Source organism: Chrysemys picta, chromosome 4 (assembly GCF_011386835.1).
Source record: "Chrysemys picta bellii isolate R12L10 chromosome 4, ASM1138683v2, whole genome shotgun sequence".
Classification (NCBI taxonomy): domain Eukaryota; kingdom Metazoa; phylum Chordata; order Testudines; family Emydidae; genus Chrysemys; species Chrysemys picta.
The window spans coordinates 134334842-134351277 of NC_088794.1; positions in this window are offsets into that span (position 1 = coordinate 134334842).

A 16436-nucleotide genomic window follows, 5' to 3' on the forward strand; every position below is an offset into this window, starting at 1 on the left:
AGCGTCAACACTTCAGAAAGGATGTTGGTACGATTGGAGAGGGTTCAGAGAAGAACTACAAGAATGATTTCAAGGCCATGAGAGACTAAAGGAGCTGAGTCTATTTAGCTTATCAAAGAAAGGTCAAGAGGTGACTTGATTCATGTACCTACAAGGGGAGAAGAATTTTGAGAGCAGAGGGAGGGCTCTTTAGTCTAGCAGCGGTATAACGAAGTGCAATGACTGGACGCTGCAGCTAGACAAATCAAAACTGGAAGTAAGGGACACATTGTTAACAGTGAGGGGAATTTACCACTGGTTGCATCAGGATGTGTCAGAATCTGAGCTATGGCATATCATTTTGAAAAATACTCAGTCTTTATTTACAGACTTGCATGATCGAGAATCCACAATATCTCTAGGCAAGTTCTTCCTGGTTAATTACCTTCACTGTTTTAAAAGGGGTGCCTTATTACTACCCCAATTTGGCCTAACCCAGGTCTAACTGGTCTAACTCTTCCCTGCGGCCCGCCAAGCTTCCCGTACCCCCCTCCCCGCACTGAGTTATTTTATGTGGCAGCTAAGCTCCCTGCTCGCTGCTCCCCAATGTTTGGGGCTGGGTCTCTCCCCTGGCCCCACCTGCCACCCCCACGCATCTCCCCTGAGTGTCCCCCGGGCTCACTTGCTGCCCCCTCACTGCCCAGAGCCTGCAGCTCATGCGGACTCCACTCCGCTCTGCCGGTTTCCGGCATCACCTGCTGCCGCAGGGTCCTAGTATCCCCATCCACTATGGCCAGGGCAGGCTGCCCTTCCCCTGCCCTTCTGCCCTAGTTCTGAGCCGCTCCAATGTCCTGAGCCTCTCCAATGCTCCAAACCCCTCATCCCCAGCCCCACAGCCCTCACCCCTGCACCCCCTCCTATCCCCCAACTCCATCCCATAGCCTGCACTCCCCACCCCCTGCCCCAGCCCGGATCCTGCACCCAGCACCCAAACTCCATCCCAGAGCCTGCACCCCAACCCTCTCCCCCACCCAAACTCCCTCTCAGAGCCTTAGGCAGGTGGGGGTGGAGTTGGGGGGGGGCAAGTTCTGGGCACCACCAAAATTTCTACAAACCTGCCACCCCTGGAAGAGGCAGAGCAGGAGTGGAGTGGTGGTGCAGCCCAGTGCAGTGGGGGCGAGGGGCTTTAACAGAAGTAAATGTAACTAAGTGCGTGTTTTGTCCTTTGAGTGAGGTGCATTACTGTTGGTGGCACTTAGCACTTTCCAGGAGGGAGGGGGGAGGAGCAGGGAGCCGCGCGCTCAGGGGAGGAGGTGGAGAAGAGACGAGGCAGGGGCGGGGCCTCATGGAAGGGGTGGAGTGGGGGCGGGGCCGGGGGCAGCGAGGAGGGGTGTCAGTGATGCGGCCCTCGGGCCAATGCACTAGTCCTCATGTGGCCCTCGTGGTCATTTGAGTTTGAGACCCCTGGTCTAACCTCAGCTGTCAACCACTGGACCTCATTGTGCCTTTTTCTGCTAGATTAAAGTGCAGTCTACAATCAGAAATCTCTGCCCCATGTTGATACTGGTAAAGCAGGATCAAGTCACCACTTCATCATCTTTCGGATAAACTAAACCGATTGAGCATCTGAAATCTCTCACCACAGTCTCTCATGTTTTCCAGACCTTGAATCACTCTTGTATCATTTCAACAGCATGGTGAATGGCAGCAGTGGTTGTGATATGAGGGTGTTCTTTCATCTTTGGTGGTGGCGTTATCCAGAGATACTGTCTGGAATATCTGGTCTAATGGGTTTCCTTCATTCCATCTGCTTTAAAGATAAGATGCTCCTCTAACTTCCAGCCTACCAGGGTTTTGCCGTAGCAACCTCTCTCTTATCAATGACACTGACTTCCTTTCTTTGTATGTTCACACAAGACTACTGAACAGGAGTGAAATGTGCATCTGTGGATGCGCTGACTGTTTGGGGAATTTGGCAAAAGCTGGTATCCCGGCACACGAGTGTTTTAAGTGCAATAAGGGATTAAGCGTTTGCCCAACAAGTAGAGCGGTATGTTAAATGCTTGAAAGAAAGCTCTCCCGGGGGGCTCCAGCTAAACTCACTTTATGATCCTTGAGCACATCCAACTGGAAATCCAGATTGATTCTGCAGCCTCTCAACTATTGTCTCTACACTCTATTAGGCAGAAGGCAAAGTGCAAATCTTCAGAAGTTAAGCGGAGTCCATAAGGAAAAGGCACTGTCGATCTGAGGGGCTTGTGGGACTAGAAATCCCAAGTCACTGTTACTGAATAGGGCAGCGAATTGGAATCCTCAGCTAAGGAAATGGGCAAGGTGGCTGTCTTTTATTTATTCCTAGGCAGAAATATAAAGATAGTGATAATACTGTACTGGGTAAGCCACTTTTATTCAGTTGTAAGAACATAACGGCTACACTGGGTCAGACCAATGGTCCATCTAGCCCAGGATCCTGTCTCCGAGAGTGGCCAGAGGAATGACCAGAACAGGGCAATTTTGAGAGATCCATCCGTTGCCATCCAGGCCCAGCTTCTGGCCGTCTGTAAGAGATTTTTACATGTAGCCTCCTAAACAGCGGTGACCCCTAAGCATTTGTGCTTCCTGTGATGCTCTCCTGTGCCATGTGTTTCTATGTTTAGGGAGGGATGGGGAACTAGTTTGACAATGGTTAGGAGCAGAGGCGTGCACAAGGAGAGGCAAGCAGGGCCATGTCCCCCCCCAGTAATCGGCAGGGGAGGCACAGAACTCCTCTGGCCCCCAGGGCCGGGGCGGGGAGCGAGAGCTCCTCCAGCCCAGAGCCACAGCAGGAACACAGAACATGCCCCTCCAAAAGCAGTGAAATTAAAATTCCTGCACATACCTCTGATTAGGAGGCTGGTGTGCTGACATCCCTAACTGGTCTGGCAGTCACTTTTGTCTCACTTTTTATCCTGTCCTCTCCCTTCCCCCTGCCCCCTATTTATCTGTTACCCATCTGTTGTCTCAACTTAGAGAGAGAGATTGTAAGCTTGTAAGGGCAGGAACTGTGTTTTTTACCTTGTATAGAAAAGGAGGGCGCTGCTCCACAGTTATTATACTAACACAAAATAATAACTAATAAAAGATCCAGTGCAGGTTTGTTAGGTAGCAAATGCCAGCTCCAGTGGAGAGGCTGATCTGTATCAGAACATTAAGGACACTAGTCAGTCATGTAGTAACTGCCAGTATAATTTTTTTTAAATGTTCTGAGTGTTATTAAATGGTCAGTTAATCTGGCCCAAACGTGTGACTGATTTTGAACATAAGAACGGCCATACTGGGTCAGGCTAAAAGTCCATCTAGCCTAGTATTCTGTCTTCCGACTGTGGCCAACGCCAGGTGCTTCAGAGGGAATGAAGAGAATAGGTAATATCATCAAGTGATCCATCCTCTGTCGCCCATTCCGAGCTTCAGCTTTTTTGCTTAAATTCTAACTATGTTCAATCAGATCAAATAGAGAGGATGCTGAGATACCCTCCAAAGTGTTTGGTGATTCTTTATTGAATCTTCTTAAAGGTAAATTTCCATCCTGAGATGACATCACTCAAATTTCATGTTCACACAGAAGATTATTTAGCACCGAAGTTGATGAAAGCATCTCAAGAGTTTTGAAATAATTGGAAGGCTATTGGATCTGTGAGGGAGGCCAAAGGAAGGATAAATGGGACTATTTAAATGTTCTCCCATTAATGCAGACATGAAAGTACTGGCAGACTGTTAGCTGGTAGATTAGAAAAGATGATTATGTAGAAACTTGATTCTAACCCAGTGGGATTTATTGAAGTCAGCCTGCTGCTAACCTTAAGCAGTGGACAAAAATTATGTGCCGTGTTGGGAGAGAAATTTGCAAACTCTGGTACAGAATGAGTAATAAGTGTAAATCAACTCAAAACGAGCTGCACGTATTCTCGGAACAGCAGAATACACAAGTGCAGCATTTAGCTAGATTGCTGGGCCTTCAAATAAGATGATGTTGCCTATATGAAATGCTGGCATTTTCTATATTTATAGAAGCAGACCGTATTGGTTTATGTGATCTCCTTTATTTAGTGTTACTACAATGTAATCACCCAGATAGATAACAACTTGCATATGGCACTCTCTTCATACTTTCTTAGCTGTCTGTGATAATACCCAATAACCTACTCAGTTTACCTGATACTGCAACCTGTTACTTGAGAGCTAAATATAGAGCAGATGGTATTACTTTCCAATCTGGACCCTCCCATTTACACAGAGCCTTTCAACCACATGGCTATCAAAGTTCTCTTCAAAGTTTATAACCCCCTCTGCCCTTGTAACTGCAAGAGGAGTGAAACGAAGCTTTTCTCCTTTGTCTAAAGCAGACTATAATTAAATGTCCCTTTCCCTTGACATTTTCTATGATGATCTAAATTCGAGTTAGGCTGGAGCATTTGTTAGAGGCTCAGGTGTTATTGCCATTTATTTTATATAGCCCAGATGGTACTCGGTAGCTCCAGTCAGGATCAGGTCTCCGTTGTGCTTGGTACTGTACAAATCTATATTAAGACATGGTTCCCTCTTTAATGATCTTCCTGACCTGGAGATTTCTGTTGCTTGTGAACTTCCCACAGAAGCCTTTTTCTATTCATCTGTCGTGGGTGACGCAAGTTACAAGCAAGCAGTGGGTATGGCTACACTGCAATATAAGCCTGGGATCAGACTCAGGTTCCATCTACACACAAATCACACTGACTCAGGTTCCCAGGACCCTGTGGGGGTGGAAGGTCTGAATACAGCAGCAGCCCAATGAATCCGTGTAAACCTTTCCATTGTCTTTTGACCACCAAGCCACAGACACACCAGCAGAGATCCTTCTGTGATTACAATGGAGACCGAACAGAACAAGCCTTTTGCAAAGCACGCTACTTCTTGGTCATGGGAGCACAGCCTGATTTTTGGTGAATCTTCGGTGCCAGGCCAGAAAAACTGTGGACCAGGAATGATCATGCACACCAGCAAACAGCCAAGAAGCTGACAGTGTTGCAAATTTACTGGACCAGGGACCAGTGCAAGGAGTGGATTAAGCAGCTCCAGAGTGAGTACTGGAAAATCAGGGACCAGAACTGCACCTCTGGTAACTTGCCAACATTGTGCCCATTTGATGAGGAGTTTGACTGGGTGCTGGGCACTGTGCCCAGATTCAACTATGGTGGGATGGTGCTCTGCTGGTCCCAGAACTGACACAAGTCAGCAGCAGCACTGAGTGAGGACCAGGAAGTTACTCTGTAGCTGAAACCAGTCCCAGAGCACACTCTGGAACAGGTGTAGCAGCAGCATATTTGGCCCAGAGGAGCTGTTTGTAGGTTGCCACCTGTCTTGTTTTCTGGGCTTTGGCTTGTATGTCCAGGTGCCATTTGACAAGCCCTGATGTCTGGTTTTTTTCATCTGGTGGGGAAGAGGTGGTGAAGGGGGTGAGGACTTGGGGAAAAGGCAGAGCAGGGGGCGGGGCCTTGGGGGTCCGGTTACCAGCCATTAGAAAAGGTGGCAACCCAATCAAACAGCCTGTTTGATGCACCCCCAAGGAACAGCTTACTGCGGAGCCTACAGCAGACACAGAAGGGACAGGAGCTACCCCCCCATTTCATATGTAATGTCATTCACAAGTACATTGCATGTGAATCAAGCCATCCCCCCCACCCAATGAATTAGCCCCGTTCCACCACAAGCACAGTCAGAGGTACTATTCCCCCTCTTCCATTGGGCCATGCAAGTCCCTACAGAGGGAGCACAAAGCATCCCTGACTTCTGTTGCCCGGGTGCAGACAGCTCCAGCTGTGGTAGCTGCACTGTCTGCGGGTACCGATTCACCGGCCCCTTGCTGTCATAGGTCCATTCAGGGGGAAAGGGATCATCTCTGGCTTCACAAAGACTGTGAAGAGCACAAGCCACAGTAGTGTGGACAGTATTGATGACACTGGCATCCAAATGGGTCTGTTGACATCTCTAACAGGATTTCAATCGGCCAAAAGCCCATTCAATCACCATTCTACACCTGCTAAGAGTGTAATTAAACTGTCTCTTGCCATGGCCTCTGAAATCAGGGTACAATTTCATGAGCCAAGGCAAAAGCGGATATGTGAGGTCCCTCAGCATAACGGTGGGGACAGTAACTCCATTTATGACCATGTCTTTCGGTGGGAATAATGACCCAGCTTGTCCATGAATGTTGACTCCCGAGCGGTGAAAAACCCTGGCACCATGAACTTTCCCAGTGCATCCCACATTGACATTCATAAATTGATCTCTGTGGTCCATGAGGGCCTGCATAAAAATGGAGTTGTAAGTATCTTTTGCAGTTTATGTACTTGTGTTCTCCTTGAGGAGGGCAAACTGTGGGCACACATCAATGGCCCTGACACAGTTAGGGAACCTCATTCTCTCAAAGCCAGCAATTACCTCAGGAATATCTTTTATGCCTGCCACCACTTTACCCACAGTTGATTTTGTGATGTAGTCTGGGGTAGCCAGCTTCCAGACAGATATAGCAACTGTTTCTGGGCCAGCCAGGGTTACCTCATTCATGTGTCTTTACACTGGAGGGTTGGGGTGAACTGCTCACAAAGCTGCAGGAAGGTTCTGGACCCACTGCTGGTCATCCCAGGTTTGCATGATGATGTGATCCTACCAGTCTGTGCTTGTGGCCCTGTGCCAGAAGCACTGATCTACTTAGTTAGCCTCAGTGGTTATACCAAGTGTAATGAGCTGGATTAGCTCGTGCGAGTCTGCCATGCCTGGGTACTCCTCCTCTGCCTCCTCCTGCTCCATCATACGCTCTGTCAGGTGCCATTAGTGTGTCAGAAAATGCCACCAAAAATGTCCATCAGTGCCTCTCTGAAGCTCTGCCAGATTCCTGAAACAGGAGTGAAAGCACAAGCAAGAGAAGTTCTTGAAAAGGCACGTCCTCCATATTGCCCGACAGGCTGTGATAGTGGGTTGTTCAGACTTCCTGTAGTGCAGGTGGGCAGTAAAGTTTTCCCCCCATGCACGATGGGCAAAAGGCTGGAGCAGCCACATTTCAGGAGGGCATTAGGGAGTCTGAGATATTCTGGATTTGACAAGGGTCTGTGTGCTGCAGTGTGGACACCAGAGCACAGGGTTCGAACCCAGGTTAGAAAATTCTTAATGTCAGCTTAACAATCAGTGTAGATGCTCAAGCCCCAGGTTCTGCAACCTGGGTCAGCTGACTTAAGTCCCACTAACCCTGGGCTTGCATTGCAGTGTAGACAAACCCAGTTGAGGTGTGTGCTTTATGTAACAAGTTACATTGTGAGAATACTAGATATGCTTCGCTGTCAATGTCATTCTGGCCATCTGTTGTTGGGCACCGAGAATTAAAAGGTGGAAGGAAAATAACCCGTCAAACTTTCTTCTGTAAAACCATATCGCTTGGTGGACAGCAGCATATATAAAAATCTGTCAGAATAAAGGCAACACTGTAGGACATAGTGGAAACTAAGTGTCAAAATGAAATTTAGCTGTCAAAAGAGGAAAATAATAAACTAAAACTCCCAGCAGAAAACGCAAGGAAGTTCAACATGCTTTAACATGTAGCCTTTGCTAGGACCTGTATAATTCATTCAGTCTTCCCACTCTATCACTCCAAACAATATTGGCCAATTAAATACAAATACCTCTGAGTATATGAGCTCTTGTGATGGCTCTTTAAAATTCCAGTTCAAGCAACTATGTTAAATGACATGATTCCATTATACAGTAACTCCTCACTTAACGTTGTCGTTATGTTCCTGAAAAATGCAACTTCAAGCAAAACAATGTTAAGCGAATCCAATTTCCCCATAAGAATTAATGTAAATGAGGGGGTTAGGTTCCAGGGAATTTTTTTCACCCGACAAGACTATATTTTAGATAGATACATATAGAGATAGATAGATAGATACACACACACACACAGTATAATTTTTAAACAAACAAACAATTTAATACTGGTACACAGTGATGATGATTGTGAAGCTTGGTTGAGGTGGAGGAGTCAGAGGGTGGGATATTTCCATTACTGCTAAATGATGAACTAGCAATTGGCTGAGCCCTCAAGGGTTAACTCTCTCAGACTACAAGGCAGCAGGAATGGAGGGAGATATGCGCATTTTCCCTTTAAATACACTGCCTTGTTAATTAGATCAGCTTGCTGAGACCGCAGCTGCTGCAAGCTCCCTCCATCCTGAGCTCTGGTGTGTGTCCCCTGCTCTATGGAAGATGGGGTAAGCGGGATGCAGGAGCAGGGGGGAGGGGGACACGCTGACATTAGCCCCCCTCTCCCTTCCCTCCCCCACCCTGCACAGCAAGCAGGAGTCTTGGGTAGCAGCTCCAAGGCAGAGGGCAGGAGCAGCACATGGCAGTGAGGGGAGGGACAGCTGCAATTGCTAGCCTGCTGGGCAGCTGCTGCACAGGAACTTAGGAGAGTGGGGAGCTGATGGGGAGGTTGCTGGTCCACCCTGGTTCCAAGCCCCCACCAGCTAGCTGCAACGGGCTGCTCTTCCTGCAAGCAGTAGACAAAGCAGGCGGCTGCCAAACCACATTAGAAGGGAGCATTGCACAACTTTAAACGAGCATGTTCCCTAATTGATCAGCAACGTAACAACGTTAACCGGGCCGACTTTAAGTGAGGAGTTACTGTATATAGCATCAGCCGAATCTCTAACAAAATCTCTGCCCTAACTCTAACTTAGATTATCACAGGAAACGTCAAGAAAAAGGGCCATTTAATGATAATCTGCTTTAGACACAAAACAAAAGAAAGGATTAGCTCAATATTAATTTCCTTCACAAGGAGTAAACAACAACCGCCAAAAATCCTGACTGCTGACGATCACTTTCAAGTGAGTATATACAGTAGCTGATGTGCAACCAATGTGGGAGGACTGGTAAATATCATTTACTTCCACTAGTAAGTTCACAGCTACCACTCCAAAAATGTGCTCTATGATAAATCAACAATGGGTTTCTCAAGTACACGTGTTTACTCAATTGTTTGTTTAGCTTCCAGCCACATCATGTCTTTTTCCCCCTTGTACACGCCTCTGCTGGAGCGCTGAGAATTTCCTTGTTTCTTAAAGTGAACTTAGTGCTCATGGAAAGTACCGGAGACAGAAGTCTTCCAGCTATAGATAAGTGGCAGCAGCCCACAATGGATCTAGCTGTGGTGTTCGCTGGACCATTAATGTTGATTTGCAGTAAGTCTAGGGGAACTGGGGAAGACTGGAAGAAAGCTAACGTTGTGCTAATTTTTAAAAAAGTTAAATGGGATGACCTGGGTAATTAAAGGCCTAACAGCCTGACATTGATCTCAGGCAATATAATGGAACAGCTGATATGGGATTCTATTAATAAAGAATTAAATGAGTAATGTAATTAATACAAGTCAGCTTGGGTTTATGGCAGATAGATTCTGTCTAATGAGATACTTTGATGAGATTACCAGTTTGATTGATAACGGTAATAGTGTTGATATAATATACTTAGACTCCTGTAAGGCATTTGACTTGGTACTGCACGACATTTTGATTAAAAAACTAGAACAATATGAAATTAACACGGCACACGTTAGCTAACTGCTAGGTCTCAAAATATAACTGTAATGGGGAATTGTCGTAGAGCTGGTCTGTTTCCAGTGGGGTCTTGCAGTGATCAGTTCCTGGCCCTGTGCTGTTTAACATCTTTATCAATGATCTGGAAGAAAACATAAAATCATCACTGATAAAGTTTGCAGATGACAGAAATACTGGGGGAGTGGTAAATAGTGAAGAGGACAGGGCACTTATCCAGAGCAATCTGGGTTGCTTGGTAAACTGGGCGCAAGCAACCAATATTTGTTTTAATGCAACTAAATGTAAAGAACAAAGAATGTAGGCCATACTTACATAATGGAGAACTCTATCCTGGGAAGTAGTGACTCTGTAAAATATTCGGGGGTGAGGGTGGGGTGGATAATCAGCTGAACGTGAGTACCCAGTGTGATGCTGTGGCCAAAACAGCTCATGCAATCCTGGGTTGTATAATCAGGGGAATCTTGAATCGGAATAGTGAAGTTATTTTAGCTCTGTATTTGGCACTGGTGCAACCACTGCTGAAATACTGTGCTCAGTTCTCGTGCCCACAATTCAAGAATCATGTTGATAAATTGGAGAGGGTTCAGAGAAGAACCACAAGAATGATTAAAGAATTAGAAAACCTGCCTTGTAGTGATGGACTCAAAGAGCTCAATCTATTTAGCTTAACAAAAAGAATGTTAAGGGGTGATTTGATTACCTACATGTAAGTATCTAAATGGGGAACAAATATTTAATAATACCGTAGTCTCTTCAATCTAGCAGGAAAAGGTATAACATGAGCCAATGGCTGGAAGTTGAAGCTAAATTCAGACTGGAAATGCATCAATTTTTGACTGTGTGGGTAATTAATCATTGGAACAATTTACGAAGGGTTGTGATGAATACTCCATCACTGACCAGTTTAAAATCAAGATTGGAAGTTTTCTAAAAGCTCTGCTCTTGGAATTATTTTGGGGAAGGTCCAAGGCCTGTGTTATTCAGGAGGTCAGACCAGATGATCACAATGATGGTTACTTCTGGTGTCGATAGATTCCTAAATTCCAATCTATGACCTTATGACAGGGTGCTCTACCAGGGGTGAAAGTAAAATTGAACTCTTACCGGTACGGGGGCCGGCTCCAGCCTCCCCGTCCCCCCTGGAAGGGGCTGGGCCTTGGGCGGAAGGGGCGGGGCTGGGGTCAGTATCCCCCAGCCAGCCCATCTGCGCTGCCTAGCCCAAGCCGCCCTGGGCTCCAGCAGTGATTTAAAGGGCCAGGGGCTCCAGCCAGGTGGCTGGAGACCCAGGCCCTTTTAAATCACGGGCCCCAGGCAGCTGCTCCTTTTGCCCCTCTCCAGGTCGGCGGCAGCTGGGGGAGGGGGGGGAGGGGCGGGGCAAAAGGGGCCACAACATTAAAGCGGTGCTGCAGTAAGGCTTTAAGCAGGGTCCTTTGCCGCAGCAGTGTTTTAAAGTCAGGTGTACGGGCCGGTACCAGTGGCCACTTTTTACTGGTACGCCGTACCAGCCCGTACCGCCTTACTTTCACCCCCGTGCTCTACTCACTGCTAGATGGCATCGCCTCCTGGGGATTAGCTCTGCTAGGCCAGCGCCCCTTCCAGCAGTCGCACTTTCTCACTCTGACTCTCCCTCTCTCTGCGATCCTTCTCGTGTTCCAGGAACTGCAACCTCCTCTTTGTGACTTGGCCCTCCAGCCAGATCACTATGTGGTTTCCCTTTCTGGGGGTTAGTCAAAGTCTTTCCGCATGAACGGTCTCAGGCAGTGTTCTCTGGTACTGCTCTGATTGTGCCTCTTCCCCAGTGACTGGGAAGGGAATCCAAGTCCGCCCTCTATTTTAGGTTCCAGTCCAGGGACCCTATACTTGGCAACTGTGGTCTGCTTTCTTCAGACCCTGTTGCTCCTTCTCTGGACTCCTTTCTACAGCTTCTGGTTCACCTCCCTTCTCTCCCCCCACCCCCCTCACCGCCAGCTGTACCAGCTCAAACTCCCTCCTCCCAGGGAATAACTACAGACTACTGAGCCCTGTACCCTCAAACATGCCTCCTTACTCCCAGGGAATGGCTACATACCACTTTCCCATAGCCCCTTTCTGTTGCCAGCGTCCTGGCTTTATAAACCCAACTCAGTTCCTCCTCGCGCTAGATTTCATCAGCCAATTAGGCCTTAGCTTTCCTCCAGGCACTGCCTATAGGTTGATTGGCCTAATTTACCCCTCCATGGGGTGGACACCCCATCAGACCTCAACTTTAGAGTGGAGTGGCCAACTCTAGAGGTGAATCTCCTTATACCTATTCAGTGCTGGTCTCTTTTCTGAAACTGTCAACCGAGGTACCAATTTAGTGAGCAGTTTAGTGATGATGACATATCTACAGAAAATTTGGGTTGAAATGATGAAAAACTATTAAATGGTGGTAACTTTTAATCATTACTGGCTGAGGCTGGATTCTAACCAGCCAGTAAGAGATGAGAGTTTTTATATGCAAGTACAAATTACTTGTACGCTCTGGTCTTCCTCTTCCTTTATTTCTTCATTCTTTACATCCAATATTTTCAAAGACTTATAACACTGTGGTTATCCTTCCAGCAAATGAAGACAAGATAAGACTGTTTTAAGCAGGAGAAGAGCTGTCAGTCCTTCTATCACAGGAGCCTTGTCTACATTATCAAACTTCACAGTTGTAATTCACTATTGGTGCAGCTCCTGTATCCGCCAGTAAAAGACCACCGTCTCCAATCCAGAAACATAGAATCATAGAATATTAGGGTTGGAAGAGACCTCAGGAGGTCATCTAGTCCAATCCCCTGCTCAAAGCAGTACCAACACCAACTAAATCATCCCAGCCAAGGCTTTGTCAAGCCAGGCCTTAAAAACCTCTAAGGATGGAGATTCCACCATCTCCCTAGGTAACCCATTCCAGTGCTTCACCACTCTCCTAGAGAAATAGTGTTTCCTAATATCCAACCTAGACCTCCCTCACTGCAACTTGAGACCATTGCTCCTTGTTCTGTCATCTGCCACCACTGAGAACAGCTGAGCTCCATCCTCTTTGGAACCTCCCTTCAGGTAGTTGAAGGCTGCTATCTAATCCCCCCTCATTCTTCTCTTCTGCAGACTAAATAACCCCAGTTCCCTCAGCCTCTCCTCATAAGTCATGTGCCCCAGCCCCCTAATCATTTTTGTTGCCCTCCGCTGGACCTCTCTCCAGTTTGTCCACATCCCTTCTGTAGTGGGGGGACCAAAACTCGACGCCATACTCCAGGTGTGGCCTCACCAGTGCCGAATACAGGGGAATAATCACTTCCCTCGATCTGCTGGCAATGCTCCTACTAATACAGCCCAAGATGCCGTTGACCTTCTTGGCAACGAGGGCACACTGCTGACTCATATCCAGCTTCTCGTCCACTGTAATCCCCAGGTCCTTTTCTGCAGAACTGATGCTTAACCAGTCGGTCCTCAGCCTGTAGCGGTGCATGGGATTCTTCCTTACCTAAGTGCAAGATTCTGCACTTGTCCTTGTTGAACCTCATCAGATTTCTTTTGGCCCAATCCTCTAATTTGTCTAGGTCACTCTGGACCCTATCCCTACCCTCCAGCATATCTACCTCTCCCCACTGCTGAGGGTGCAGTTAATCCCATCATCCAGATCATTGATAAAGGTGAACAGGAGTACTTGTGGCACCTTAGAGACTAAAGGTGTTGAACAAAACCGGCCCAGGACCGACCCTTGGGGTACTCCACTTGATACTGGCTGCCAGCTAGACATCGAGCCATTGATCACTACCCATTGAGCCCGACAATCTAGCCAGCTTTCTATCCACCTTATAGGCCATTCATCCAATCCATACTTGTTTAACTTGCTGGCAAGAATACTGTGGGAGACTGTATCAAAAGCTTTGCTAAAGTCAGGATCTATCACATCCATGGCTTTCTCCATATCCACAGAGCCAGTTATCTCATCATAGAAGGCAATCAGGTTGGTCAGGCATGACTTGCTCTTGGTGAATCCACGTTGACTGTTCCTGATCACAATCCTCTCCTCCAAGTGCTTCAAAATTGATTCCTTGAGGACCTGCTCTATGATTTTGCCAGGGACTGAAGTGAAGCTGACCAGTCTGTAGTTCCCCGGGTTCTCTTTCTTTCCTTTTTTAAAGATGGGCACTATATTTGCCTTTTTCCAATTGTCTGGGACCTCCCCTGATCGCCACGAATTTTCAAAGATAATGGCCAATGGCTCTCACTAACATGACTTGTTGCAATCTTAATTGCAGCTGAAAAGGAAGGATGGTCTGCGATAATCATGTTTGTAAAGTGCACTGAGATACTCAGATAGAAGATACTATAGAATTGAAGAGTATTGTTTCACCTCACAGCATGTTAATCCAAGACCTTGAAGCATGACTGTATGTTTCCAGAATTGCATGAGCTTCATCTTTTTTGTAAATTGTCTGTTTAAAGTTGGATGCTGTAGCCCCAGAGCCTCCTCTCGCTGGGAAACCTAGTCTTATCTGATCTACTTAAAACAATATAACTCACGATGTGATAGTAGAACTTACTTGCTGGATATGTTTTTGGAGGGAGCACAATGATTCAAGTCTGCAGCTATATCCTGTGGTCCACAATATCTTAAAATGAAAAATTAAGCTTTCAAAAATGGGCACAGTGTAATTCCAAACCAATTCCACAGCGTTTCAGTGTACACAGTGTAGCTCTGGTTGATCACCAGACTTGTTTTATGGGTCCCTTTTTCTTCACCATCCCCACCAAAAAGTGAAAACTAGGATTATTTTGAGCTTCTGAACAGATAGTTCTGATTTTCCGAGACCGTAGAAAAGAAGTGCTGTACTATTTCTTATTGGCAGATAAATGATGCCGGTGAAATGCAGATCTGAAATGCAAACATGGGAGAACAAGTGACTTTTAAATCAAAGCAGGAAAATGCAGCCATTAAATAATTGTGTGCTTGACAAATAACAGCATAGATGAACTGAAGTGAGATGCCCAGTTTCTAAAAACAGATGGTTACTTAAATTAAGAAGCAATCAAAGTGTTAATTAGTGACCCTTAACACAAACCAAGAATTGTCAACTGAGCTGAACAAATAATTTTTTAAAAAAGGTGAATAACTTAATTTGAAAAGTTTGCAGAATAAATGGCCTGACAAATATTCACCCAACTCCAGTCAGTGGTTTGAATGAATATCAAATCTGTTTGGCTTTAGAATTGCTTGGTGCAATTTAGTGTTTATATATATAAATAATTAGGCTGAAGATATTCCAGAGCTCAGTTCTTAATTTATCCTCTCACTTGGCAGGAGCAGCGTTTGGAGGTTTTTTTCCCCTTTCATTCTCTATGATTAATTGTTTCACATCCTGGAACATCTTAAGAAAAGAAGGCAGGTGAGGGGAAAACAGTAATTCATTATTATTGTTGGGACAAGATCACCATCCCATAAATTCCAGAACCTATTTCTCATGTATATTAATAATGAATCTGAATTTTGTTAGTAAATAGGATCACATAATACCTGAATGAAATAACATCTAATCTAACACTGTGCTAGTATGATGCATTCCAGCAGAATGCGTGTCTCCAAGAGAGAGTAACAGGCTGCTGGAAGAATTTTATCTGTGCAAAAAAACCATTGGAATAAAATTCAACTTGTTTAATTTAAGTCAAAATTCATTATTCTGGTTATTTTGATGTACAGTAATTGACCTGTGGGTACGTGAGAGAGATATTGAAAACAGAGGAGAGGATCTGGGTGAAAAGAAGGGAGGAGGGAAAAAATCAAAAAGGAAAGAGAGCGAATGCAAGAGGAAGGCAGGAATGAAATAATGAATGGGGGAAATGCAAAGTAAACAGAGCAAAAGGCTGAAAAGCATCATCCCTTCCACTCACAGTAGTTGAAAAGGGTATCTGCATGATGTACTGTGTTCAATTCAGACTTGGTTGTTGTCATAAACCCTATTACTATTCTTCTCCTTGCTCTGTCTGCATTCATAAGTCATTGAGGGCTTATATAAGCAAAGTGTTTTTGTTTAAAACGATATTAGCAATGTACAGTATTAGTTTTGTTTGATTGTGAAGCATGAAGTTCAGCAGATGGACAACTTTAAAGTAACATTATAAGAAAGAAAATAAAAACAGATGCACAGTGTTTTCCAGAAGGAATGCTTTTTCTGAGTCAATTTGTTGTCATAGCAGGGTCAGGGCGTGATTGAGGTTCAGAAGTGAGGGTAAATATGAGACTCACCTGATGCTTGAAAGAGGATCTCCGGGCTACTATGAGTACAGAGCTGCTCCGTTAGCTCACTAAGTAGAGCTATTGCTTTGGGATGTAAAGGTCCCTCATCCAAATTCCAGCGGGGGCAGATAATTCTTCACTGATATTTGGACCATTTAGTCAGATGGTGAAGGAAGTCAGAGAGACTCTGGCCTGGTGGTATGTGCATCTGCCCTGCTATAGACCTTTCTCAGGGAGATCAAGAAAGAGATCAGACAACCTGAAGTTTTTAAAAAATGGTGATCAGGGATGAGAGGCCCCTCAGAGCCCCCATAATGTAAAAACAAACAAAACCAAATTGTTGTAGGCTGTGAGCCTGTGAAGTAGTCAAACATCCTAGACTGGAAGCTCTTTGGGGCAGGGACCATCCTTTTGTTCCGTGTTTCTACAGCACCTAGATGATGGGGTCCTGGTTTGTGACTGGGGCTCTGAGTAGCTAAGAAATACAAATAATAATAATCATAATAATTAATAATGACCGTTGAATAGGAGAATAGCTCCATTGAGCTGGATTAACTTCTGCTTGATTTATGGGTGTTCGTGGTGTA